The sequence below is a fragment of the Equus asinus genome, chromosome 7 (assembly GCF_041296235.1).
Source record: "Equus asinus isolate D_3611 breed Donkey chromosome 7, EquAss-T2T_v2, whole genome shotgun sequence".
Lineage (NCBI taxonomy): Eukaryota > Metazoa > Chordata > Mammalia > Perissodactyla > Equidae > Equus > Equus asinus.
In genome coordinates this window covers 30393057-30420361 of record NC_091796.1, presented here as the reverse complement: position 1 = coordinate 30420361, position 27305 = coordinate 30393057, and positions in this window count along the sequence as shown.

The following is a 27305-nucleotide window of genomic DNA, read 5'->3' as shown; positions in this document are numbered from 1 at the left end:
AGTTCTGAGGACAGCAGGCCAGAGTTAAAGGGCCACAAGGGGAGTGATTGCATCACTACAACTTTAAACATCAGAAAACACTTCAGCTCCCCCGTCTTCCTTGGAAATTCCTTATTGTTTCATCACCCAGGCATTTATTTAATCTTTCAAAAAACCTTCACGTTTTTATTGCACATTGTCCCTGGGAATAATAAGTAAAGTGAGTTTTCTTACCACTATATTAAGTGGCATGATGTAATTTATCCTAAACTTGCCTTGTTCTATCTCGCCATCCCAAAGTGATTCATCTATTTCTCATATTCCAGATCTGGTCAACAAGTCCTCCTTCTCCATCCCCTGTATGAGTTTCTGATTTGTATCCTTCCTCTGGCAGACTATTATTCAATCCCATAGTCGCACACTCTCTCTTTTTTGCAGGCTCATTAATTCGTAATCAAGTATTGAACATTTTTCTTATGCAAGTCCCTAGTCAAGCATTAGTGACACAAATATAAATAAAATACTGGCTGGGTCCTCAAGTAGGGGCAGTCTCTAGGGGCAGAATTACAATAGACTGGGAGGGAGAATGGGGCAAGCCTAGCCAATGAGAATGTTATTTAGGCCACAGGAGAACAAGAAGAGCACATGGGTTTCGCTCAAAGAAGGATACTGTGTTGATCAGAGTTCTTTGCAAAGAGCAGAAGGGAATTCTGGCTTATTTAAGCATAGGAGGAAGGGGTTGGATTATTTGAATGGTGTTAGGAAGCCTCAGGAGATGAAAAACAAGCCTCATAAAGCTAGGAGCAAAGTCTGTTTCTGGGACCTGAGGAGCAGGAATTATCAGAATAACTGGCTCCGATCATTCCTGGTCCATGTGTCATTCCAATTTCAGACACAAGCTCCAGAGAGTCTTGTTTGCTGAACTTCAGTTCTATGCCACGTCTTTTCCAGGGAGACCAGATTACCTTACAGGCATCTTGTTCAGACTGCTTCCATTGAGGGGTAGGCAGTTCCTCAAAAGTAAAAAACTTCGGGTGCTGACACTAAAGCAAGAAATCGCTGCCAGGCAGAGCAAAGAACAGTGGTCCCTAAGAGGAACTAGAATAGGCTGGGAAGGCGGAGAAGACTCCTGGGAAGAAACGGACAGGAGCAAAGATTTTGAAGAAAGTAAGAGTGTGAGGGATATAAGAGAAAAGGGGAGAAAAAGGAATGTCGTCTGGGCCTATGAACAGCAGGGACAAAAGCACAGAGCAAAGCCTGAGGATAAATAGCGATGCTTTGGGGAGTGGCCACAAAAGGGAAAAGCCGTAGTCAGGAGCCAGACTATGGAAGGAAGCCTTTGCCTTCCATGTAATGAGACTGTAGAAAAGAAGATGAGGGAAAATCATACAAAAATTGAATGTAAGACTCAGGGTGGTAACAATATAAAGAGGGCAAGAAATAAGACAGGAGGAAGAAGTGTAAAATAACACACAGTGCCAAGCATGTGATCAATGTTTAATAAGTATTAGTTCCATTATCATTACAATCATAGACTGAAGGATCTTAGTACCTTCTTCATAGGCTTGTCTGAGAACTCAGGGAAGGGACGTGAAGTAGATGGTACACAGTAGGTATGTTTCCAGTTTGTTCCCCACCTCCATCCCTACTTTTGCAATAATCTAAGTCATAATGATTAGAAATAGCACATGACCTAAGGTGATTGTGCTGAGAATAGAAATAAGTGAATAGAACAGATACTAGAGTGATCAGTTAGCCATGGATTTAAGAGGAAAGGGAGGAATCTAAAACTGCAAGGTTTCTGATGTGGGAGACTGAGTAGATATTGGCATCATTCACCAAAATTGGAAAGGTCGATTTTGAGGGAAATCAGATGTACTTAGTTTGGCATTTTGATGGTAAACTATGTCAGCGATGGCTTTGTCTTGAGTTTGGATGGCAAAGAACTTCCAATGATGATGACCTTGCATGGTACTGGCCTCTCCACCCCTTGCCAGTGTGTATGGGAAGTGAATACCCAGAGTGGGGACTGAGCGACAGTGAGGGGACCACATCCTACGACCTGCTCTGATATAAACCATGCTTACCCTTATCCTTAAATCTTTTCTCTACACTGCACTTCCTAAGACATGCCGTCTCCTCTTCATTTAAACCCCTGTGGACGTCTCCCAACGGATGATGTCTCTACTAATTAAACTCTTTCCAAAAGGAAAGGAGGAGGAAGAAATTTTTAAAAAACAACCCTCAAATAAATTTTAGTGTCTGAAAAGCATTTCTCCCTGAACACCTGGGTTTCTGGGATATGAACAGTTTCCAAGTCCCTTAAAACTTGTCAGGAGGATGGGAATCCTTCTGTGGCCTACAGAGCCACGTCCAGTCTCAGCACTCAACACGCAGGGATGACTCGTAAAGAATGGAGGGGGAGTCAGAATGAAACTGTGACTAACCCCAAGGAATGATTTTTTTTTCTTCCTTATGATGTGTTTCAAATCTCAAAACATCTTGCCCATTTAAACTTCATCTGAGGAATTTTTTTTATTCCTGGTTAAAAGATTTCCTGATTTCTTGTAATAGTAACTAATGTTTCCCTGTGCATTCTAACTTTTTTCCTAATTTTACATCTCCTAATAACATTGTGGCACATGTGTTATCTTCTTCATTCGAAAATGGATGCCACAGAGGCTGAGTGATTTTCCCAAGGACACAGGATGATTGCACAGATTAGAAGGAACTAGACTCTGGGCCTCTTCACTCCTAGTGCAGTGCTCCTTGCCACGGTTCTCTTCCATGTGTTTGGTTGGAGCCTTTCCTTCTCTAAGGACAGACCCTCATTAGAGCACACACCCTGCTAAGAGGCAGTGCAATTAGCAAGCAGGCCCTTCAGACCCACCTGCTCACTTGTCCAGAGGATATCCCGAGCAGCTGAGGCGGCACTGATCACAAAGGTCAGTCGTCAACATGTGGCTGGAGAGTTTTGCAGAACAATAATCAGATGCCGGCTCTTTCCTTCCTCTTAGAACTTTTCAATTTGATCAGGGTAACATGTTCAAGGGTGTGAGTTGACCTTTTGGAGTACTGTAGCTTGAGTTCATGATACTCATCTTTTAGGAGTAGCTGTGACCCAGAGATACATCAAGTGACAGAATTAGAAAAGTTTTGTCTTAGAAGACACCAGAGACAGAAAGAAAAAAAGGCCAGTCCCTTCAATTTGTAAAGAAGGACACCTGGACTTAGGAAAATGAAGCCACAGAGTGGATCTGAGGCGGATTTGGTCGTAGAATGCAAGCCTCTTGGCTCCCCATCCAGTGGTGTTTCCTCACATTGTGCAGTATATAGGGCTGTAAAGGACAAACTGAAGTATTGTAACTGCATTCATTTCTCCCTAATAAAGTCAGCAGGAAAACTCAGGTTTAACAAATAACAAATTGGAAACAGCCCTCAAGCCACCACTCCAAAGCAGGTCTGAGGTCTATGAGCCTGTGATCCCGAGTTCTGAGTCAGAGCCATTGCAGTGACTCATGTTTCAATGCTGACCCTCCTGGGCATCTCACCATATTCATAGGAGCCATGACAAATAAACACACAGATGGGCTCAGGGCAGACCATAAACCAGAAAGCCTGCTTCCGTCAGCTTGTCTGGGGCTTCTGAGAGATGTCACCTGTGATGACTGATGAATATATGTAAATATGCCCCTTCTACTCACCTGTCCCTGTCTTGAAAGAAGTATGAGTAGGCAATTGCCTATCATGGCACAGTTCAAAGAATAGGCACTCTTGCCCCAAAATATCCCCACTGGTGTCACATCAAAATGTCTAAAATTTCAAATAAGAAATATGATTCCTTTGATTCTTAAAAGGTCTTTCAAGAAACTCCCAATAAACTGTAAATCCTCAGAAAAGGGAAATGAGATGGACCCAGGAGAGCAGAGGCTACTGGGAAAAAAGGCAGATAGCAATGGAAAGGAACACATGGAACAACCAGAAACCACATTCACGTGATTCAACCGGCATTAACTTTTATTGAGCACTTACTATACACCAGGCATCAAGCTAGGTGCAGGGGAAACAAAGACGAATAAGGCATGGTCTCTGTTCTCAAGTCCAAGGGTCTCATAGCCAAACAGGGGAGAGAGATTTGAACAGTCACAACACTGTGCAATAAATTTTTATGCTTATAGCACTACTCTGAGAAAACAGATGAGGCCACCTAAAAATGTTCAAAGAACAGTTTGTACCTGCTAAGGAAGTGATGCTCAGAATGAGTTTTTTTACAAATGAGGAGAAGCTCACCATGAAACAAAACAAAGAGGGCATTTGAGGCTGAAGGAGCAACATGCACAAAGGCACGGAGGCAAAACAGACCCTTCATCTTCAGGAATGGCAAGCAATTCTGCGTGAGAATAATGGTGGCATCACAGACACCTATTTTTTAAGGTCTCGAAACATCTGCGTTTTCCCTGGACTGAGGGAAGTCCCGGAACATGAGACTTTTAGTGCTAAAACCAGAAAAGCCAGAATGTTCACCCTACAGATGGCCACGAGGAGAGAGATACTTACATTTGGAGAAAAGCAGCAAAGCAAATTACATGGTAAAAGGAACATTTGACAAGGAGTCAGAAGCCCTGAGATCAACCTGGGCTTTGCCACTACTACTTTGCCATTCCTGGTATCAGTTTTCTAATCTGTACTGTGGCAAAGCAGCTCTGTTAGATATTTTAGTTCAAAACTTCCATCATTCCAAACATCTGAGCGAGGTATGAAAGGGCAAAGTTAGTAGAATCACCTACCTGAACAGAGCATTCTAGAAAACAACAACCCTTCAAGTGCAAACCTACACAAGTCCCTTGGATTCTTCTCCAGGAGCAAAAGGAGCCCACAAGAGGTAGAAATCTGAAAGACCACCTATGGCTACATGGCAATCTGTGGTGGCCAGGACTATATCAGCCTCTTATTCGAAATTAGCCTCTTCCAGGTAAAAGTCCAGTGACTTTACGGCTAGGCATGAAAATGACTTAAAAGCCACCAGTCCCCATTTGCCATGACTATATAGTTGTACATTAAATTTAGTGATCGGAGCTGCCAATCTCAGTTGCACTGTGTTTTGTCACAGACTTTCTTATTTATTTGTTCATTCATATTATGTATTCATTCACTTATCCATTGAACCAATGAATTGTAATAAACTTTTGTAAATTATCAAAGAGGAAAGAGAAGACTGTAGTACCTGAGCTATCCCCTCCTTTAAATGATTAGGTGCTTAGGTGAGTACCTCTTAGGACTACTAAACTAGAGTAAAAGCTAGAACTATTTTTGTAATTTTTCTAGACTGATGCTAAAATCACTGAACACTCTCCAGACTTCCAATTCAGTTGTAGAGAACCTCTATCCATGTTAACCCCAAAATTCCAAGAATGATTCATGTCTACACTGCACCTTGACTACCTATAAAGCATAAAGAGTGACCAAATTCGGTCAGAGAAAAAAAACCACATGAATATTTGGGTGGGTTAGAAGAAGACCTATGAAGAGAAATCACATGGGCTGGCTGACAAATTCAGTGCCTCAGAGTTTTATCCAGACAATCTTCTTGTAGGTGAATATCGTGAATCCAAAACATCATATGAGCTTCTAAACTGCATTTTCTATTTTCTGGAGTTTTAAGTTTCTCATATACTTCCACAGTTGGGAGATCGGCCCTGCAATCCTTGCACAAGTTCTAAAAAATAATCAGTTCCATTTCCAACCCCAGTGATTGTTCTCGGCTTCACAGCTTGTAGCTTCTGCCAGGAAACGAAGCAAACGTTCCCTCTTTCAAAGCAGGTGCAGCAGCCTGACAATAATCCAATAAAAAACCTATTAGCTGGGTCTCCATGACACTCCTCGTATCCATGGGACCCACAATATCTTTAATGTAGATAATAAATCCAGACCATTTCCTTCCGCAATTGCTCCCAATATGGCTCCACTCCTAGGACTGTTCCACTAACCTTTTGTTGCCACATTTTCTCATGAATGCTGAATCACTCTCTAATCTTTGCCATGAAACACGTGTGGTCCCACTCAGTGAAACAGATCAATTTGCTTGTGTTAGCCAATTGCAATTGCCTACTGGGCTGTATCTGTAGATTGCAAACAGCAGGCCTAATACTGACCAAGTTGTAAATTTTCAGTCATGGCTTGGTGCTTAAGTGATGATGAGTAAAGAGGAAACAAAAGAGGAGGTTTGTGGCCATTGGAGTTACTGCCTATCTCTCTGAGTTACCCTGCGCGTGTAAACTCCAGAACAAGTCAGTATGTTAAAGAAAAATTCAAGGTAAAGATGCTCCAATTCATCCCACATAATGCTTTTCCCTCTGTATTCCTATTACCATATCTCGTTTCAATTTAGAAATCTTCTATAGCAGGCTATAGTAAAAGACTGAAACTTTCCTCCACCTGGGATTCAAGACTTTCATCATTAGGCACCCTCCGTACATCCAAACTATCTCTTATTGCCTCCATATTAACACTCTGTTTAAAGAGGCAAAATGCCTCACTGTTAAATATGCGTGATGCTCACTGTCTCATACCTTCATTTGCTGGACTATAATCTCCATAAACGCAGGAGCCAAGTTTGTCTTGCTAATTCTCATATCCCTAGCACCTAGCACAGTACCTGGCATCTAGTACTCACTTAAATATTTACTGAAACAATAAAGCGATGTGCTTGTGTGATTTTTGCTTTAAAACTGAATGTTCTTTTCCTACTCTATTTTCCTAGTCCTCAAGATCCTGCTTAAACTCAGATCTCTCCTGAAAGATTTTCCCAGGCTAGTCTTGATTATATTGACTTCTTTTCATCAAAGTCCAGTGATGCCATAAAACTCATGTCTAATTCTTGACTTGGAAAATGTTAGGATTTTAAGAATCTTTATCTGGACAAACACTCCATTTTTACAAACAAGAAATCTGAAGCCAAAGAAAATACATCACTTATCCAAATTTACATACTGCATCACAACCAAGACTGGAATCAAGCACTGGTTTTTACATAACCCCAACTCTGTCATAATTTGATCTCATCTGTACCTGGAGCCTGTCATTCCTTAAAGGCCTGTGAAGTGTTGCGCCCTCCACATGAATAGGGCAGATTCTGATATTTGATCAATATTACTAAATAGCATATTAGTTCTCTGATCCAAAACTTTGAGCTCTAAACAATAGAATAGTGTGAAATAAACTCTGGATAATATAAAAAGTTGTTGAGTTTGTCCTTGTTTCATGTTTAATGAAAAGTTAAAGTCACCTTAGATTTATGATGCTTTGTCTTAAACCAACAAAAACATCTGGGTAGCTAGTACATGTCTTGCAAACTATATCAAATCAACAGCTACTCAAAATAAATAGTTTTGAGTATTGGTCTCTGGGAGACCATTTCCATTCACCAATTCTTCTGCAAAACGTAACTACATTATTGTGATAAGAACCTGGAAAAATAGGAAGAAACGAGAAAGGAAAAAGGGTGCCATTTTAGTAGATGAGAAGGAAACTCTTGTAAAACTCTACTGCCTATATCATCTAACCACCTATTCCCTGAAGGAAGGTGTCATAAGAAACATGGGAGGACTTGTCCTCCTTAGACATATTGTCTCATGGAAAAGATGCTAAATAATAAGACAAGTTGCCAAAATTGTAAACCCAGCTCCATGACAAACTGATTGGGGGGTAGCCTTACAATGATCTGAAGATTAGTGAATATTATTTTTCTGATAAATACAGAAAAGACTATGGCTGTGCCTATAGGCAATTCACCACTATCCATTTCCTCTCCTCCCTGGACATGTAGGTAAATGACATTTATGAACCTCCCTTGGAGTCACATGTGGTCATTTGACTGAAGTCTAAGCAGGTGGAATGGGAATGGAAATAATCTGCTCTACCTCCACCCTAAGGTCTAACTATTGAAAACTGCAATACAGGGTGTCCTCTATGCTCTTCCCCCTTCCAAATGATGGCAATACCAGAATAATCTTAGAAGCCATGGGTTGAAGAGGGCAGAGTTGCCATTAACCTGAGTACCTGAAGGACTGTGTAGAAAAGAACCACCCTGCCAACCTCAACACTAGCCTTAGATAATTACTGTTATTTAATCCACTGAAACTTGGGGGGGGGGCTATTAGTTACTGCAGTTTAATATATGCTAACCCATAAAAACTCATTCCCATGTTACAAGAATGATGTGAAGTACAATTTACTTTGAAAATTATAGGAATATGATGCAGATTGGAGACAAGATAATTTGTCAAAATTGCACACAAATAAATTGTCCTTTTATTCTGATTTTGCACATTTTTTTTTCTTTTGATGAGGAAGATTGGCCCTAAGCTAACATCTGTGCTAATCTTCCTCTATTTTGTATGTGGGACGTGGCCATAGCATGGCTTGATGAGCAGTGTGTAGGTCCATGCCTGGGATCCAAACCCGCAAACCCTGGGCCACGGAAGTGGAGAGCGTGACTTTAACCACAATGTCATGGTTTTTAAAGGGACAAAAAGATACTGATATACTTTTGTATACACCTTACTGTGAAACATCTCCTTACCCTAATAAATAGGAATAGAAATTTTTTAAAAAATTTAAAATTTCACAAGTAATTTGTATAAAATCCCTTCAGGGATTTTTTTAATGACTTCTGGAATAAATCAAATTTGAAGCCAGAATTATATAAACAATGTTTCCAGTTTTTACTCTGATTGGTTAGTGTAAATCTTGGCCAAAAGAAGGAACTAAACTTCAAAGATCTAATCAAAGAATTTGTGCAGAAGTTTCAAGAAATTTTCACCATTCTCTATAGCCTCTAGGCTTTGACAAGGAAGAAAGAATTGCTTCTCAGTTCTTTAGAGCAGAAGATTACGTGAAATAAGACTCTGATAGTGGTTTTTTTTGGTTTATACCCTTACCTGTAAATGGGTGATGCAATCCATAGTCAGCGGCTTCCAGGAGATGATAATTTACTAGCAACGTAATGATAGCTAACACTTTTTATGATATCTTATAGTCTAAACCGTTCTCAAATTTTCTGTTTCAGTCAATGTCATCACCATCAGATTTTAAATTTTAATTTGAATCTTGACCAATTGTTTCTAGCTTCATACTATCTCTGAGTTTCATCATTTATCTTCCGTTATCAATATCCAACACCCAGAAAAGCTCTTTAAACTCCATGTCTGGATTTCTTACAAATATTCCTAATTGCTCACAGCTCAACAACTTTTTTTTTTTTTTTAAAGATTTTATTTTTTCCTTTTTCTCCCCAAAGCCCCCCGGTACATAGCTGTGTATTCTTCGTTGTGGGTTCTTCTAGTTGTGGCATGTGGGACGCTGCCTCAGCGTGGTCTGACGAGCAGTGCCATGTCCGCGCCCAGGATTCGAACTAACGAAACACTGGGCCGCCTGCAGCGAAGCGCGCGAACTTAACCACTCGGCCACGGGGCCAGCCCCTCAACAACTTTTTATCCCTAATCCATCTACCAAAGATATCATCGTATCATATAAAAATGATGAGAATGGTTTTCCTTTTTCTTTTTAATTTTTTTTTTCTGTTTTTTTCTCCCCAAATCCCCCCAGTGCATGTTGTATATTTTAGCTATGAGTCTTTCTAGTTGTGGCATGTGGGACACCGCCTCAGCGTGGCCTAATGAGCAGTGCCATTTCCACGCCCAGGATCCAAACTGGTGAAACCCTGGGCCACCAAAGTGGAGCGTGCGAACTTAACCACTCGGCCACGGGGCCGGTCCCAAGAATGGTTTTCTTTTATTGACCACTTACTAAGTGCTAGAATCTATGCTAAATATTCTATATGTTTTATCTTATTTTATTCCTGCATCCACTCTGTGTAGTAGATATTCTTTCTCTCTCCACATAAAAGATGAGGAGACTAAGCCTAGAAAGGTTAAGTAACTTGTATTTACTTGTAGCCTTTAGTAGCAGAGACAAAACTCAAACCCTGGCCTGTGTGACTTCTGAGCCTGCAATTTGGGTCTTTATATTATAGTACTTTTAGAATAATAACAAAAATCTCATAATCCATTTGTTGGTCTTTAAGTAGAAACTCCTTTCTCATCTCCGTCATTTCCTGTCTCCAGGAATTCAAAACGGCTCTCTGTTGTATGTTGAAATATACTCTCATTCTCCAGTGAAATTCAAACCTGTCCATAGTATGTCCCATAGATATCTCTTTGGCTACATTAGCAATTTAGCCCCAACGCTTGTGTGTGTGGATAGATAGATAGATAGATAGATAGATAGATAGACAGACTACGTACATACATATACATATATATATATATATAATTCTATTCCCTTATATCGCTGCAGCAAATGTAATCACCTCATGATCTTATCTGACAACCTCCTTTCTTCTCTGTCCCTGCAACTTTCTCTCTTATTCTACTCAGAGTCCAGATTCATACACACACACACACACACACGCCCACAAGATCCCGAAAATACTTACTGAACATCTTCACTTACTGTGAAGCAGCGTCTTTTCTAGACTCAAGGAAAACTGCTGTGGACAAAGTAGAAAGAGTTCCTGCCCTTAAGGAGCTTTTATTCTAGAAGGAGAGACCGGCAATTACTTTATGGACAAGTAAATAAGAAAACCGTGAAAGATGAAAAAGTGCTAGGAAGATAGAGTAGGCTGATAAAGAGTGATGTGAGGAAAGGAGCTTATTTTAGCCTTAGGAAGCAGAAAAGCCCTGTCTAAAGATGTGGCATTTGTGCTAAGACCTAAATAATGAGAGTCAGCCATGCAGATGTTTGGGGAAAGGCATGGCAGGCAGAGAGAACAGCTGTGCGCTAGAGAGAGCATGAGTTCCATGTGGCCACACTAGAGAAAGAAGGTGAGTGCGGCTGAAGGGTAGAGAAGGATGGGTAAGGGAAGGGAATGAGGTGGGTGGGGTGGGTGGAGCTAGATTACCTGGAGCTAATAAGTCAAAGTAGGGAGCTTGGGCTGTGTTTTACGTGGTGGGAAGCACTAGGAGGTGTTGAGCTCGTTTTCCGTTTTCAAAGAGGCCATACTGGCTGTTGTATGGAGAATGGACTGCAGAGGTGATGATAATAGAAGAAAGGGGTCAAGTGAGGTCTATGCTGTGGTCCAGGAGAGAGATTTTTATTATGTGAACTAGGGTTTTGTCTGTGAAAAGGGAAAGAATTGAGTATATTTGGAGTATATGTCCTTCCCTCTGCCTTTTTTACCCTTAGCTTATCTCTCCCTCTTTTTCGTTAATTTAAAACCTATACATTTTACAAGCTCTATTTAAATCTTAATTTTTCTTCCAGGATCTTTTCTCCTTTTTCATCCTCAGCAATCACTTCAGTATATGAATGCCCAACATAGTGAGTGTCTGATCTGCATTAGTTAACATAGTAGGCACTCAACAATATCTGATGTGTTAATGGATGCTTGAATTCTGCCAACTTCTATTGTTTCCTATTTCACATGTGCTTAGGTTTAGGCTTGTTTTAGGCTTGTCCCCTAGTAGAATTATAATCCTCTATTATGGTGGTAGAACTGTGCCTTCTTTTTTTTTTTTTTTCAGGGATTTTGGGATCTTGGGTTATTGATAGGACTTGGTGCACTTTGTCACATATATTTCATTTTAATTTGAAAGTTTTTAAAGTAATTATTAATCAAAAAGTGATATTGATGTCAACTACTCAAATTCAGCAAGTATTTGAGTGTCTGTTCTAGACCCCTCCCCATGCCAAAGGCTCAGTGTAATATTTTGAATTATTTTTGTTGTTGTTAATGTGGCTGAACAGCAGGACACTTCACACAGAAATAGAGAATTCAGGCTTGTTAAAGGTGATGTTTTGTATAAAGGATTCATAAACGGTAAGGTTGGATAAATATGCTCAGGATACATACTGAATGACTTCAAAAAATACAGACTCTCAATCCGAAAGCAAAATGGAGAAGTTTTCTAAACAGACAAGTCATATGAGCAAAGTATTGACTCAAAAATGCTCATCTGGTGGGAGGGTCCAGGAAGCACTGACAATGGAAGACTCCGAAACCAGAGAGAACAGTAAGAGGCTGTTTCAATACTGTGTGTATAAGGAAGAATAAAAGGCAGCTGATATATTTGAATGGCTACCATATGCTTACAATGTGTTAGGAATGGCTAGAAAACTCATATACATAATTTCGTGTTAATTCTTGCAAAAAAGAGTAAGTTAATCATTATCTTGACGTTATTTATAGACAACTTGAAATTCAGAGAACTTATGTAATATCTAAAATCATGGAAGTAGAAAATAAAGGTAAGAATTAATATTAGTGACGTGTGTATAGGGTTTGGTGTTTGAATATGAGAGTAGAAGAGAAGTTAAAAGTCCTTGCAAGTTTTTAATCCTGTGATACTAGAAAATGGGGAGTTGCCGTTTGTAGGTGAGAGCTACAGCTAAAAAGGAGTCTATTCTCCATTTATGTGCTATACATCCTAGATTAATTTTTCGGAGAAGTATCACTCTAATAATATTCCTTCTATTCTCAACAAAATAATTTTACCACATTTGTGTCCAAATGATCATTGTTTGTAAACATCCATTGCATCCTCCAAAAATAATAATTTGCTACCACCAAGAGTAAAAGAATTATTGCATTTCTCTTCTCTAGTTGAATATTCATGGAGAGTTTGGCTAGAAAACTTAAGATACAAAGTTTTAGTACATATAATTTGGTACAGAGAACAAAAAGAATTATAGGCATTGCACAGAGTTTGTAAGATTATTATTGTTGCTATTTCTATTGTTGTTTTGCAAAGTGGTTGCAAGTTTAGAGACTAAATTGTAGTTTATTATTTTTCTTTATGATTTTTTTAACTTTTTTGTATATATTTCAGTTTGTAACATAAATCTTGGAACCATATAAGTGCTTAATAAATACTCACCACTATTGCTTTTGGAGAATCTCTCCATCAATTTATAAATGCAATATTCCTTTTTCTTCAAGAAGAGTCAGGTACCATTCTCACCTTGCAAATAGAAAATGTCAAAATGATTATTGTATGGTTGGAAACAGAAGCACACTTTATAGTATCTCAAATATGTGGTTAAGAATGGAAGATAAAAATCTTGATATTTTACTCCTATCCAACCTCTAACCCACCTTTCTTCCTTAAGTGCATGACCAAGGAAAAAAATATAAGGCTTCTAGTTGTTCCATGCTTTGTCCAATTGAGGTTAAATTTCTCTTGAGCATGTATAATCTTTTATATGTGCCTATATGTTTTCTTATCTATAACCAAATTTTGCCTGTATAATAACCCCAGAAGATAGGTAGGCAAGTGTTAGTACCCCCACCCTGCACACATAAGTTCCAAGTTCAAGGACTTTGCCTAAAATCACACAACTAAGTATTGGCAAATCAGGCCTCCCAGATATACTGCCAATCCATCTTCTTTCTCCTAAACCAGGCAGCCTCTGAGGCTGAACCAACATTTTTCTCTACTAAAGTTATCTACATTAATTACCGCTGTTTTCCAAGTACGTAGATGGGGCAGTGAACAGCTGTTCTTAACCATGAAGACGAGTGAGAGCACAACCACAGAGAATAACAGGAAGCATCTTTCAAGCAATTTGCAACTTGAGGCCAGGCCCACACCTGCTGTGACAAATAGAGAGGGAATTGGGTAATTACCTATGTTGTTAATCCCTGTAGATAGCCACTCTCCCTAAGCCCCTCAAATCACTTTGTCCTTAGAAGCATTTCCTTCCTTCTCTTACCCTCACATTTTCTGACTAATTACATGGTAAATACTGTGAGGGCAGGGACAAGGTCTTCTATGTCCCACATAAGGGGACTGATTGGCTCAATTGGTGCTAATGAGCATAAAGGTGTCATTTAGGGTCACAGAGGGAGGAAAACGATCTCTATGCTGTACGGGAAACTGCCTGGGGTTCACATTTACAAGGGCTGCTGGTAAATGTGGATGTTCCCAAAATCCTTCCCTGATTTTCTAACAGGCCAAATACAACCTCTTCCTCAAAGTCCAATTCTTCCACCTTCTCCATGAAACTTTCCCTGAATATGCCAGTTGATATCCCACATTACTAGAATCCCTCAGGTGACAGATGACTCCTTTTTAGCCCCAAGACGTATATCCTACCTTTCACTCTTCATTAGTTATGTCCCTTGCATATACATGTCTTATAATTAAAATGAAAGGCCAAGGACTACGCATCTTCTTTTTCGTATTTCTGCCTCCCTCTACACCCCTTCTTATCCATCCTCATCCTCAATCAATATGGGGATCTGACAGAGGACTGAAATCATGAAAAATGACAATGTGAATGATTTGTATAAATATGTTGGGACTTATCCATCCAAACAGATGCTATTCCTTCAAAGCAGTTCTTTTGGAAACCTCAGCATGTTGCTGCCCTTGATGAATGTTCCTCTCCCAGGTAGAGTCATTCTTTAGAGGGTAAATAGCTGATGCTTACTTTACTCCATCTTAAACAATTTGTCCTCACCTATGCTTGCCCCTAACCAGTAGACCAGGTATACTCCCCTGGTTGGAATCTTCTTCCCAGCTTGAAGCATTCTAGTTGAGATTATAAAGGTGTGGCAAATGAAATATTACAGAGTAGCCCAAAAAAGTACATAACCAAATTGTTGAATATCTTGACATTCTCTTCAGAGCCCATCATATTGGGAACTCCAACAGAGCACGCCCTTGACTCTGCAGCAGTGGGCAGCCTTGACTAACTAGATCGTGAGTGCTGGTTAAACAGTAAACAGGCACTACTCTCCTTTCTTTGCCTCAAGACCTAACAAATCATCTTAATTCACAAATCTGAAAATCAAGCAATTGACTATTTAAAAATTGTTCCCCTTTGCAATGCTAAAGGAATTCAGGAAAGGCACTGAGCAATGTAGACTTGAGAAGATGGATAAGGCTTCATGGGCTCACAGGGACCTGCCACAGACTTTTGTGGGTAAATAAAAGATAGAAGGAGGAGGAGGGAGGGCATCACGGAGGACCACATGAGCAAAGATATTGATCCGTCTTCTCTTAGGCATCAACAAAGAGGTTGATGCCTATTCCACCATCGCTACAGGAAGTAAATCCAGGTATTGCTTATGCCTATTGTTCAATCAAGTAATTGTTGGCACGTGGCAAAAGTGTTTCAATGTAAAGGTTACCACACCTTTCAAAGGCATGCTGAAAATGACACTAAGTTATGTGGCTTTGGAAAATCAAACTTTCTGGGCCTTGAATTTCTCATCTTAAAAATTGAAATAATGATGCTTGTTCTGTCTCAAAGTAATGACGGAGGTCAGATAAGATGGTACATGTAAAACACTGTAAAAAGCACTGGGGTAAATGTAAGTAATTAATATCTAATTTGGCTGCTACATTGATAGAGAACACAGCTATCTGAATATGTGTGTGCCACCCATGTGAGTCACTTGTTTTCAACCCTCTTTCACCAAGGGCCAAAACTTTCATACAGCAGTCCCCCCTTATCCAGGGTTCCGCTTTCTGTGATTTCAGTTACCCACAGTCAACCACTGTCTGAAAATATTAGATAGAAAATTCTAGAAATAAACAATTTATAAGTTTTAAATTGCATGCTGTTTTGAGTAGCATGATGAAATCTCATGCCATCACACTCCATACCCCATGGGATGTGAATCTTCCCTTTGTCCAGTGTATCCACACTATACATTACCAGCCCATTAGTCACTTAGTAGACATCTCGGTTATCAGATCCACTGTCACATACCACAGTGTCTGTGTTCAAGTATCCCTTATTTTATTTAACAAATGTTCCAAAGCACAAGAGTAGTGATGCTGGCAGTTTGGATATGGTGAAGGGAAGCCGTAAAGTACTTCCTTTAAGTGAAAAGGTGAAATTCTCAACTTAATAAGGAAAGATAAAAATTGTATGCTGAGATCACTAAGTTCTACAGAATCTTCTACTCATGAAATTGTGAAGAAGGAAAAAGAAATTTGTGCTAGTTTTGTTATCGCATCTTGAATACGTATGTACAGGGAAAAACAAAGTATATATAGGATTCATTATTATCTGTGGTTTTAGGTGTCCACCGGCGGTCTTAGAATGTATCCCCTGCAGATAAGGGGGGATTATTGTATGTGAAATCATCAGGTAGGTGTAATCAGGCTTGACAAAAGATGGTTCTCTTCTCCTTTCTTTCTCTTTCACCATCCAGGATTCTGGATCTGAGGAATGCTCAGAAGAATCAACTTGAAAATATCTGCTTGGAGCATCTCTTTTATGTTGTAAGAAATACATTTTAGTCATCATCGTTTCTCAACATCTAATACAGAAAGAGGGGTTGTTTAATAAAATGTGATGAATGAATGAAGTTGCAAACCAACAAAGACTTAGGATTTATCCATTAATTAAGTTAGTAATTTATACCAAGAATGTATCTAGGTCATTTAGGAAATGGCTGCTCTTTCTTGTGATTTAGATCCACTAGTTAATTGGTTTCTCTGCCTGGCTGATTGTCAGTGGAGACGCCTACATTGCTTATAACCAGCATGTCCATAAACAGAGCAAAGTTATTAATTTAATCTGCTTCAGTTGGTGGGCAATGTGAGGGAACCAGCCTGTGTGTACATGGTTCCCTTGGGTTTGTTTGTTTACCAGATTACCACCTCAGAGAAAGCAGGCTGTGTCTGTCTACACAACACCCACACAACTAAGCTGTGTAGGCTGTGTAACCAAACAACTCATTGATTCAGTGGCATGTATCAATTGCTTAACTGAATTTCTGGTTGTCTAATGGAATTGAATGGTTAATGAACTTCGATTGGCTGATCCAATAATACTATGGAGACAAATTCTTTTATTGTTCTTTTATGGAAAATATATATTTCTTTACTTGAAAAGACTAATGATTAGTTTTAATCACCTTCACACAAATAATCACCCTAGGCTGATATAAAATACAGTGGTTTAGCAGGCAAGAGATCTATCTCATCCTACTTCTCCCATTACTTAGCTGTTTGACCTGAGGAAATGAATTTCAACCCCACACTCCACCTCCTTTCCCCACCACCAGACTCTTCCTCACCTGTCACTTCCAGCTGCAATGTTATCACTTGTAAATGAAAAGTTTAATCCAGCAAATTTTGAATTCATGTTTTATGACCTTCTGATGATATACCCATATTGGCCTTCCTCATTATAAAATGCTTGCTTATATAGGCTTCAATTGTCTGAGTGCTTGTGAGTCATCTCTATTATAGACTATTATGAGATAGAGTCTATCTCAGAGAAATGAAGAGTATAGACAAGGCTTCCCTAATGGAGTTGACACCTAAACTTCTTGTAAGAATAGGGATAGATGTTATTCTGGTGAAGAAGCAGAGAATAATAGAGAGGGTTTCAGATAGAGGCAGAAATATGAGCAAAGGTGTGGAGATAAGAGAAATTCCAATGATTCCGTAGAAGTGGATGTTGCTCAATTTACCTTGAGCATAAACTGGGCTATGTGGCAATAGTGAGAACTGGATAAATAGGCAGTGTCAATGGAATAGTGGCTCTCATATTTCTCAAGAAATGATAAATTCTACTATTTTTCAAGACTTGTTTTAAGTGATGACAAAGACCCTTACAATAGAACTTACATTCGTAAACCTAGAAGTTCCTCATGGCCCTAAGACACAGAACTGGTGCCAATGTGCAATGTGGTTGGAAGGGAAAGAGGTTTGTGTTAAAGCAGGAATACCAGTTGGGAAGCTGTCACAGCAATCTAGACGAGAAATGACGTGGGCCTAAACAGAAAGGGAGTGAGGTGGGTATGGAAAAGGAATTGTTTTACTTGGCATGGCCATTACCTGAGAAATCATGGACGAGAGCTGCCACCTCTATTTCCACAGGGCAGTTCTCCTGTGCTAATATAGGATTGTGGCAAGTTAGGGTATATTTTACCTTATTTATTTTTTAAACCAGCAGTTACAGAAACATGTCAAAGCTGCACACCAATTAAAGAAACCCTGAAGACTCAGCTGAGCTTTTATTAGAGGCCTGTTGGCGTGGCTGCCAAAGGGAGGCTTCTGGGTCTACAGGGGATTCCTCAGTGGCCTACTTCCATGGCAAACCTGTTTTCCTTGCTCCATGGCCACCCGTCACACAGTTGTGTGTTCCTGAAACTGTCAGGATTGTGATCATTCCCCTGTCTTTTTCCAGCTACCCATGTGTGTTCTCAAGAGAGAACATATGACATACACAACATGGTATAAGGCAAAGAGCAGATCTGGAGGGAGGCCACTTCTGTCTGAGCCCCTCCTGGGCACATACCAGCTCTGTGATTGTGGATGAATCCTGGAATCTTTCTACATCTTAGCTTCTTCATCTATAACAGTAAAAAAAATATGGATGAATATTATATATATACATTCTTTATAATAATGATTAAAAACCAAAACGGAACAGGAAACTCCCACAGCTACTCTACAGAGTTGGAAAACAAGGTTGTCTTGTGGATCCAGGGAAATAAATTGCATATGAAAAACCTGTGCTAAAAATGAAACATTATGCAAATGCTCACTTGCAATATTATTATATAAGGACTGTATACAATGTTCTAGTTCTCTATTGCTATGCAACAAACCACCCCAAAATTCAAAGTCTTAAACCAACAAAGATTTAGTACCACTCTCAATTCTGTGGTTTCCAGTAGGGGTGGTTTTATTTTTGCTTGTTGCAATCAGACATACAGCTACAATATCTGATGGCTTGTCTGGAAGTTGGTGCTGGCTGTCATCTGTCATGCCTCTTTCACAAGTTTTCTTATCTTCCGGTAGGCTGGACTAGACCTCTTCAGAGCATGGAGCTCTTAGGGTTCCAAGAGTGAACATGGAAACTGTAAGGTCTCCTAAAGTTTAGCCTCAGAAGTTGAGTTGCGTTACTGTGCTGCATTCTACTTACTGGTCAAAGCAAAGCACAAGGTCAGCCCAGGTTCAAGGCAGAGGGAAAATATATTCTACTTCTTGATGGGATAAGTGGCAAAGTCGTGTTGCAAAGGAGCATGAGAAGACTTGCTGCAGCCATCTTTGAAAATAATCTACAACATATAACAAAAATAACAACAGGAGCTGACTGGGACCAGACACACAGCTCAGGGAGAATGAAAATCTAGGCCTAGCATCTCATTTTAGGCTTCCTCTTATGGCTCTTCAGATCTACAAACACCTGGACTACAAGCCTTCTCCAAAAAGTCCCTCCAGAAATCCCACAGTCCTGGATTGGCATTATTCTTTCATCTTACCTATGAATTTTTAAAATGTAATTTAAATAGAAAAGAATATATAGCACAATGGTCTGTATCCTTAACTTATTTCTATTTCTGACACTACTAAAAATTACTACGAGAACTACTCAAAGGCATCTATCTTTCTCAAGCATGAAGTTTCACTCAGAAAATTAAAACAATAGTGCCTAAGTCAAGAAGGAATCTTTAAATAATAGTGAAAATAAAATTTCCCTTCTGATCACCTACCCAGGAGAATCCTTGACAAGTCCATAAGACGCAAGTGCTAAGCTGATTCCCCAAACTCTGCCTGGGTTATTAGTGCTATCTCCCCTAAGCATGCTTCCTCATCCACTGAAAACTTCAAACGCATCGCTTTATACCTCCCCATACCCTCCCATGCACACCATTGTTGATGAAGGTCCTAGACTAAATTCAGGTCCGTGCAAGCCCTTCCAACCTTAACCCCCCACACTTCAAACTCTCAGAAAAATGATATGCTCTGTGAATATTCTTGTCTTGTTGCTTCTTGCCTCCCAGCTTTGTAGCTGTGTCTTCTAACCCTTTAGCTTGTGTCTTCTATGCCTGGCTGTAACTAATCTAATAAACTAATCTAGATTAAGAAGTTCCTGAATGATAATGTCTGCAAAAAGCTATCCTCCTCCAATACCATTTGCACTCTTCTTAGCAGCCTCCAAAGCTTTAAATGAAAGAATGACAGTAACAGAGATGGAGACACCCTTGCAGATGGGATGGGAGAAATTCTGGAGGAAGACAGAATAAACTTTGGCTTGTACTCCTTAAGCACAACAAGGAATGTATGGTTTTAAAAAAAAAAATGGTATGTGATTTCCACGCAAGAAAAACATCTTGTATAGGAAAATAAATTATTTATTGTAAAAGCTAAGAAATTTCACTCTTAATATTGATATCAGTCAACCCCATTATAATGAAGACTCAGCTAAGCGAAGACCTCCACACTCCAGATGAAGAGCCACTGAATTCAGACTAGATGACACACAATTTAAGTCTGCCTCAGGATTTGTTGCCATGAAGTTGGAAACATATTAGCTCTCCAGATAAGAAGGTGAAGATTTTGAGAGCCACTAGCCTTATCCACACAGGGAGTTTAGGTTGTGATTTGAAGGGGGCCAAATGGGCCCCTTCACCTAAGACTTTTTCTCCCAACCGCACGCCTCACAGCCTGTTATTCCACCACTCAAGACTCATTCTCTTGAGTTTTTAACTCATCATTTCTCTATTAACAGGAACCAGGTGAAATCTGAAGCCATTTATGGTCCACACCTTCAATATTCTATGTTCTATCCCCTTCAATAGACCTTGTTCTATCCAAACCGTCTGCTGGGAGCAGGGCTTTATAGCCGAAGAATGTAACTCTGGGGCTCCTGGATCTTTAATTAGCTGAAGGATTTCCAGGCACTGTGGAATCTGGAAATACAAGCAAAACTTTCATTTCAACACCAGACTCCTCATTCTTGTCCCTGTGGAGAGTGATAGGAAATGCTTAAACTCATGCAGGTGCACTTTTGTGGAGAAAAGACCTCAGCTTTCATCACATTTCTGATTAGGTTCTTGAGGAAAGATTTAAAGTGATGAAAAGACACAGGGTGGGATGAAGGATGCAAAGCAATTCAGCAGGGGTTGGTAATGGTAGGGAGGGGAGCAAATCTGAACTGGATGGCAGAGAGCCCTAGAGATTAAGTGTCCTGTGATCACCACTCTGGGCACCTGTCCTTGGGATAACTTGTACATGACGTTATCATAACTGGTTTCCCCACAGTTTAGAATCTCTCATGAAAGGACTGCACTATGCTCTTGCGCAAGGGAACAACTTCACCCCTCACCTTCCCCTCCCTCCCTTTAGCCTGAGGTTTTGGAGTATAGCAAAGCCTTTCCCACTGCTGCAGGGAGGAGGAAGAGCAGGGATCTGGCTCAGGCCTGGGGAGCTCATTAACACACAAGTCTAAGAGCTGACGGCGAAGGGACCAGCAAGGGCTGATGCAGAAGGCTCAGACCTAAAGACCAACTTCCCAAAGAAATGGCAGCACTAAAGCCTTACCTTTCACAGGAGACATTTCTTTGCTTGTTACCATTTACTGGGTTCTCTGAGGTGGTGCAAAGACTAACCTCTAGAAGAGCTTAAAACCCCTCTAGCTCAGGTAATCAGGCTCCTACCCATATAGACAGAAGAGACCCATGCAGCCAGTTTTACCTTGCCCCTATGTCTCACTCCAATGCCTCTACACCCCCATATACACAGGTACATACATAAATACACAATCTCAAAGCTTACCAAAGCAAGATGGGGAGAAAAAATGCTATTAAGCCCACTGCATACACATTTGTTATATCTTACAAATTATATATGCCCATTATGGAATATATAGAAAGGACTAGAGAAGGGAATAAAAAGTATCCATATTCATACCACCAGAAGTATCCTGTAGGTGTATTTTTCTCCTAATGGTACACAAACTGTATTCCACATACAAACTGCTCCATTCCACTCCATTTTCGTGGTAATGGGGACAGATCCTAGAAAGATATTCAAAAGATATTAAAGTAGCCACATCAGTGTTTATTAAAATGTTGTGCTCCATAATTTGCAATTTCCATGGAATATTAATAGGTAATTCATGTTAATAGTGTCATGTAGTCAAAAATTTTTGGGAAATGCTGGGTTTAACAAAATTAAATGCTTACCACTGAGTGTTTAATATACAGTATACACTATGTATTCCCAAGAAAAAGACAGGCCGTGAGGTGTTTCTCAAATGTATTTTGACCATAGAACTGCTCTCACAAAGAGCATTCATTTGATTAGTGTTATGAATATTGTAGGAAATGCTGAAATAAATATCAAGGGAAAGAAATCTTGTGATCAGTTTTGGCTTTAACACTTATCCAATATTTGACCTTAGTTATCCATAGCTGTGTAACAAATTATCTCAACATTTAGTGCCTTAAATCAATATTTACCATCTTATAATTTCTGTGTGGAACAGAAATCCAGGAGTGGCTTAGCTGGAGCCTAAGGTTGCGGGTCAGGGTCTCTCATAAGGCTGCAGTCAAGGTGTTGGTCAGGTTCAGTTATCACAAGGCTCAACTGGGTGATCATCAGCAGGATTCAGTTCCCTTCGGGTTGTCGGACTGAAGGCCTCGGTTTCTTATTGGCTGTTGGCCAAAAGCTGCCCCCAGTTCTTGCCCAAGTGGCCCTCTGCAGCTTGCTTCGTTATAGCAAGTGCGTGAGAAGAGCCAGAGAGAACAAGCAAGAGCTTGTCACAGTAGTTATAACCTAATCTCAGAAATGGCGTCCTATCACATTTGCCATATTCTCTTTGTTAGAAGCAAGTCACTAGGTCCAGCTCACACACAAGTAGGGGAGATTAGAGAAGAGTGTGAATACCAAGAATCAGGATCACAGAGACTGTTTAAGAAGCAGCTAATCACAGCTATTAATAAAGATCACAGGATCGGATGGTCAATCTGGAAGAATTCTAGAGATTATCTGATGTCTATATTGAAAGATAAGAGGCGTGGGCCCCTGGGCCAAGTGGTTAAGATCACCTGCTCCACTTCTGGGGGCCCAGGGTTTGACTGGTTGGGATCCTGAGTGCAAACCTAACACCGCTTATCAAGCCATGCTGAAGTGGCATCCCACATAGCTCAACTAGAAGGACCTTCAACTAGAATATACAACTACATACTGGGGGTGCTTTGGAGAGAAGAAGAAGAAGGAGAAAAAAAAAGATTGGCAACAGATGTTAGCTCAGGGCCAATGTTTTGTTTTGGTTTTGTTTTTGAGGAAAATTAGCCCTGAGCTAACTACTGCCAATCCTCCTCTTTTGCTGAGGAAGACTGCCCTGAGTTAGCATCCATGCCCATCTTCCTATACTTTATATGGGGGATGCCTACCACAGCATGGCTTTTGCCAAGCGATGCCATGTCCACACCCAGGATCTGAACCAGCGAATCCCAGGCCACCCAGAAGCGGAATGTGCAAACTTAACTGCTGTGCCACTGGGCCTGCCTCTAGGGCCAATCTTTAAAAAAAAAAAAAAAGAAAGAAAGAAAGACAAGAGAACTGAGGACCTGCAGAGTTAAATGTGTCTCCCCAGATCTCATGGCACCAGGTGGTGACAATCCTTTAGTAGAAACTCAGATCTTCTGAGTGTTGGTTTGGTGCTTTTTCCTCTACAGCAGCCTGCCTCAGTGTCTTCATCTGTAAAATGGGATTAATGATCCCTAGTTGCCTTTCTCCTTCAACAGAGATCTGTGAAAAAGCAAAGCAATGCAAAAAGTGGAAATGCTTTAAAAAGCATAAAATGACAACTATTTGAAATTATATTTTTAGCATTATTATTTCTATTAATAATAATGTTAATTGTGCTTAGGCTTAGGACCAATCAAATCTGTGAGATGACATTTCTTTTTACTCCTTTTCCTTTCTTTGGTGGTGCTCTTACTAGCTTTGGAGAGATTAAGACATGTACTCCCTGCTGAGGGAGCCTGCAGAGTCACATTCCATCTCTTTCCCACTCGCTTATTTCCAGTGCCATTTACTAGGCATTTCTATTCCCATTGCACTTGTCTACTAATCTTGAGTGCCATCCTGTGAAGTTCTTCTCTCTCAGTGACAATGCCTGTTCTACCTAAAAGAATTCTGCTTCCTTCCTAAACAACCTTCCTATGAAACGAATGTGTCTGGGATATTACAGAGACCCAAACATCTTGCCATCTCACCTATCCACATCTTACCTATTTCATGAAATAGAGGAAGAGTCTACCACCTCTCCCGGTTCCTCCACAATCCCCACCGCTGGAATGTTCGACACATACCTGAAATCTTACCTCACTTAGATGTAGAGCTACCATTTTGGGGGGATCCATTTTGTGCTGGACACTTTTTAAGCACTTCATAGGATCATCTTTGATTTTCAAACACACACACTCAAGTGAGTAGGCAAAACGAATGAGGCTAGAGAAGGTTAAATCCATTGGCCAACAGCAAAACAGTGAATCAGCCCAAGATACATCTGATTCCAAAGCCAAAATTTGTGTTTTTCCCCCTATCACCATGAATTTCCAGGTTATTGATTGTATTCTCCAGCAGATTTTAGGCAGCTTGGAAGGAAGAAGTTTACTTTATCTGTAACCTCAGTGCCTGGCACAGTGTTGGAATTAGAATGAGTTAATTAATTAAGTAACATGCACTGCACTTCTCAGGTCTATTTATCATTTTACCATCCTTTCTAAGATTCTTGAGGGCAACATCTTGTCTTTTACTCCCCTCAGCAGCCAGAATTAGTCCTCCAAAGTATTACAGATGTGTTGCTTATTTCTCCTTACCCTGTCACCTCAGGAGTGACAGGCAGTGACCTCAGGAGGCAAAATCATAAGTTCAGTGACTGCATGTAGGAAAAATTATTTTGCTAGAAACTAAACAACTAACCCCAGTCAGCCAATGAATGCCTGCCAGTGGATAGCTCCATGTCACATTACTGTGACATGGAAAAAGAATGAAATGGATGTCTCAATGAATGTTATTCTTTGCACATGAAGGACGGTACCTCAGACTGAGGGATGCCCTTTAATTTGTTCTGAATCATCTCCTAAATCTTCACACTTCAAAGAAGGCAACCTGTTCTTTTATTTTCCTTGTTGCAAGCCAGTTTATCCACAGACGTGAGGAAAGAAGAGGAAGTCAGGAGCTTCTGGTTGGTCTTTACATTTTCTCCTGATATATGTTGTTCCAAAATATTTGTTCTTTCAAGAGTCTGACTTAGTCCCTTGTTAGTCTCCTCAGCATGCACACATTTTAACCTTATCTCAGCCTTAAACATAAGCCTAGCTCAATTGTGCATACAATTAAAGTGTTTGTTTATAGAGCTTTCTATCATAAGCACAAAATAATAGTCAGGTATCATTCCGTCAGTTCATGTTGCCAGCAAAAGTCTTCTTGACATTTTCTGAAATTTCTCTCACATTCATTCACCTTGTCTCTGCTTCTTGGCTCCTTGTTCCCTTCCTTCCTGAACTAATTGAGAACAAGAATCTCCCTGTCAAGTTAGTTCCTCACTTTTGTGCCAAACGTTCTTTATTTCACTTATTTATTGGACTCATGAACGTCCCCAGAGTTTACAATAATCCAGAGATTCACTGAATTCCAATTTAGTATTTCCTTTGCCACTAAATTCTCTCTTTATTACTGTTCAAGACTTAACAGTATGCATTGGTGCCAGAAAGTATAACATTTATCTCACAGCTGAGGTGCAAATAGGATATTCCTCGAAATATCTTGCCCTTTATCCAGGAGCTATAAAAGACAAAAAAATATTCCGCTTAACTTAATGTCAGCCTCCTAGCTCCAGCTGCGCTGTCTACAGTTACAATAACAACCGTCATCTGTGCAGTTGAAGTCTGGTCAAAGATTTCCTAAATGCACTCAATGTTGTGATAATACCTCAATTCTCTTTGTGTAAATTTTCAAGAGTATTTAAGTCATTTGGGGTAAAAGGTGAAAAGCGATTTTACATTGTCGACATTGACATAAAAAAATCCTCACTTACTGAAAATTACTCAAATACATGGAAAATAGGATGCAGATCATACGAACTCCAGGATGAAAGTGAGTCAGAAACCAAAATCAGAATCCAACATGGCGGAGGTGGTAGCCTGGGGATCCCTCCTCGGTGCCTCCGGCTCTTTGCTCTGGGGCAGCTCAGTCATTCCTTCAACAACCCAGGCTCCCATCTCATTGCAAGAGGGAAGAGCCTCCCTGCCCCTAATGCCCAACAAGTCACCTTCACATGCGCGTGTGAGAGCAGCAGACTCTCCGGGGATGTGAGGTTGGTTCAGAGCTGGACCATTTTGTCCTCCTAACACGTATAATGATGTTTATACCCTGGGTCAGAGTCTCCCAGCTGGGCTTTTGATCAAAGAGCACGTTCAAGCAGTCGCTAAGCATCTTATATACAAAGCATGTCTATATGTATAAAACTTTTGAAAATTTCAAGGATGTGGAGGAAATAAAATTTAAAAACTTGAAAGTTGTGAAAAAAATGAAAAATAAGAAATTGTTTTTATTTTTGTATGTCTTCTAGATACAAAGCCAGTTAATTAGTTGAGGAATGTTAAATTGATAATATAATATTTAAAATACTTATAAAATTCCTAATTTTGATATGTCGAATGACACAAAGTGTCCCCAGATAGCCTTAAGCAACTGAAGTTATTTTTTATTATTTTTATTTATCTATTTTCTTCTTCTCCCCAAAGCGCCACCCCCCCTCCAACACACACACACAGAGCTGTATATTGTAGTTGCAGGTCCTTGAAGTTAATTTTTAAATGTCTCCGCAGACAGCATTCTGTTGGGTCCTACATAAGGCAACTAGACATAAAACAATTTCAGCAAAAAGTCTTCCTTTGTACTCATTATCTGATTGACTTTAATATTTCAGGAGAGGTTAGGGGAAACTGGTACTGATTCATAAAGCAAATAAGTGAAGAGTTGATAAAAAAGTACTTGGCCCACACTATTGGATTGTGCTCCCAATTGCAGAACTTATTAACTGTTTGATTTTGGGAAAACACTCCAAACTCTCTAAGCGGCAGTTTCTCGTCTGAAAAGGAGAATAGCAGTATCTTTCATATCCACCTTACAAAGTTTCTATGAGACTCAAATAGGATGACGTGGAAGAACTTCCTTGTGAATAACAGAATCTATTATTTAAATTAGTCATATTCAGGTACCACCACTAAAATGCTGCCTGTTTATTCATGCTGTCCAAAGTAATCAGGGAAGATCAATTCTATTGAACTCAACAAGTTCCCAGAAACTTAGATGGTCTGTCAATACTGGGTTACATGTTTTCATTCTAGGCCTAATTTGGGGAGTGGGCTTTTAATCACAGCGCCCAATAGCCAGAGGGCTACAGGACTAGCAGAGTTCCAGCAGAGCAGATGATAGATTTTTTTTTATGTGCAACATTTTGGCATCTACAAATACGGACAGTTTCATATCTTC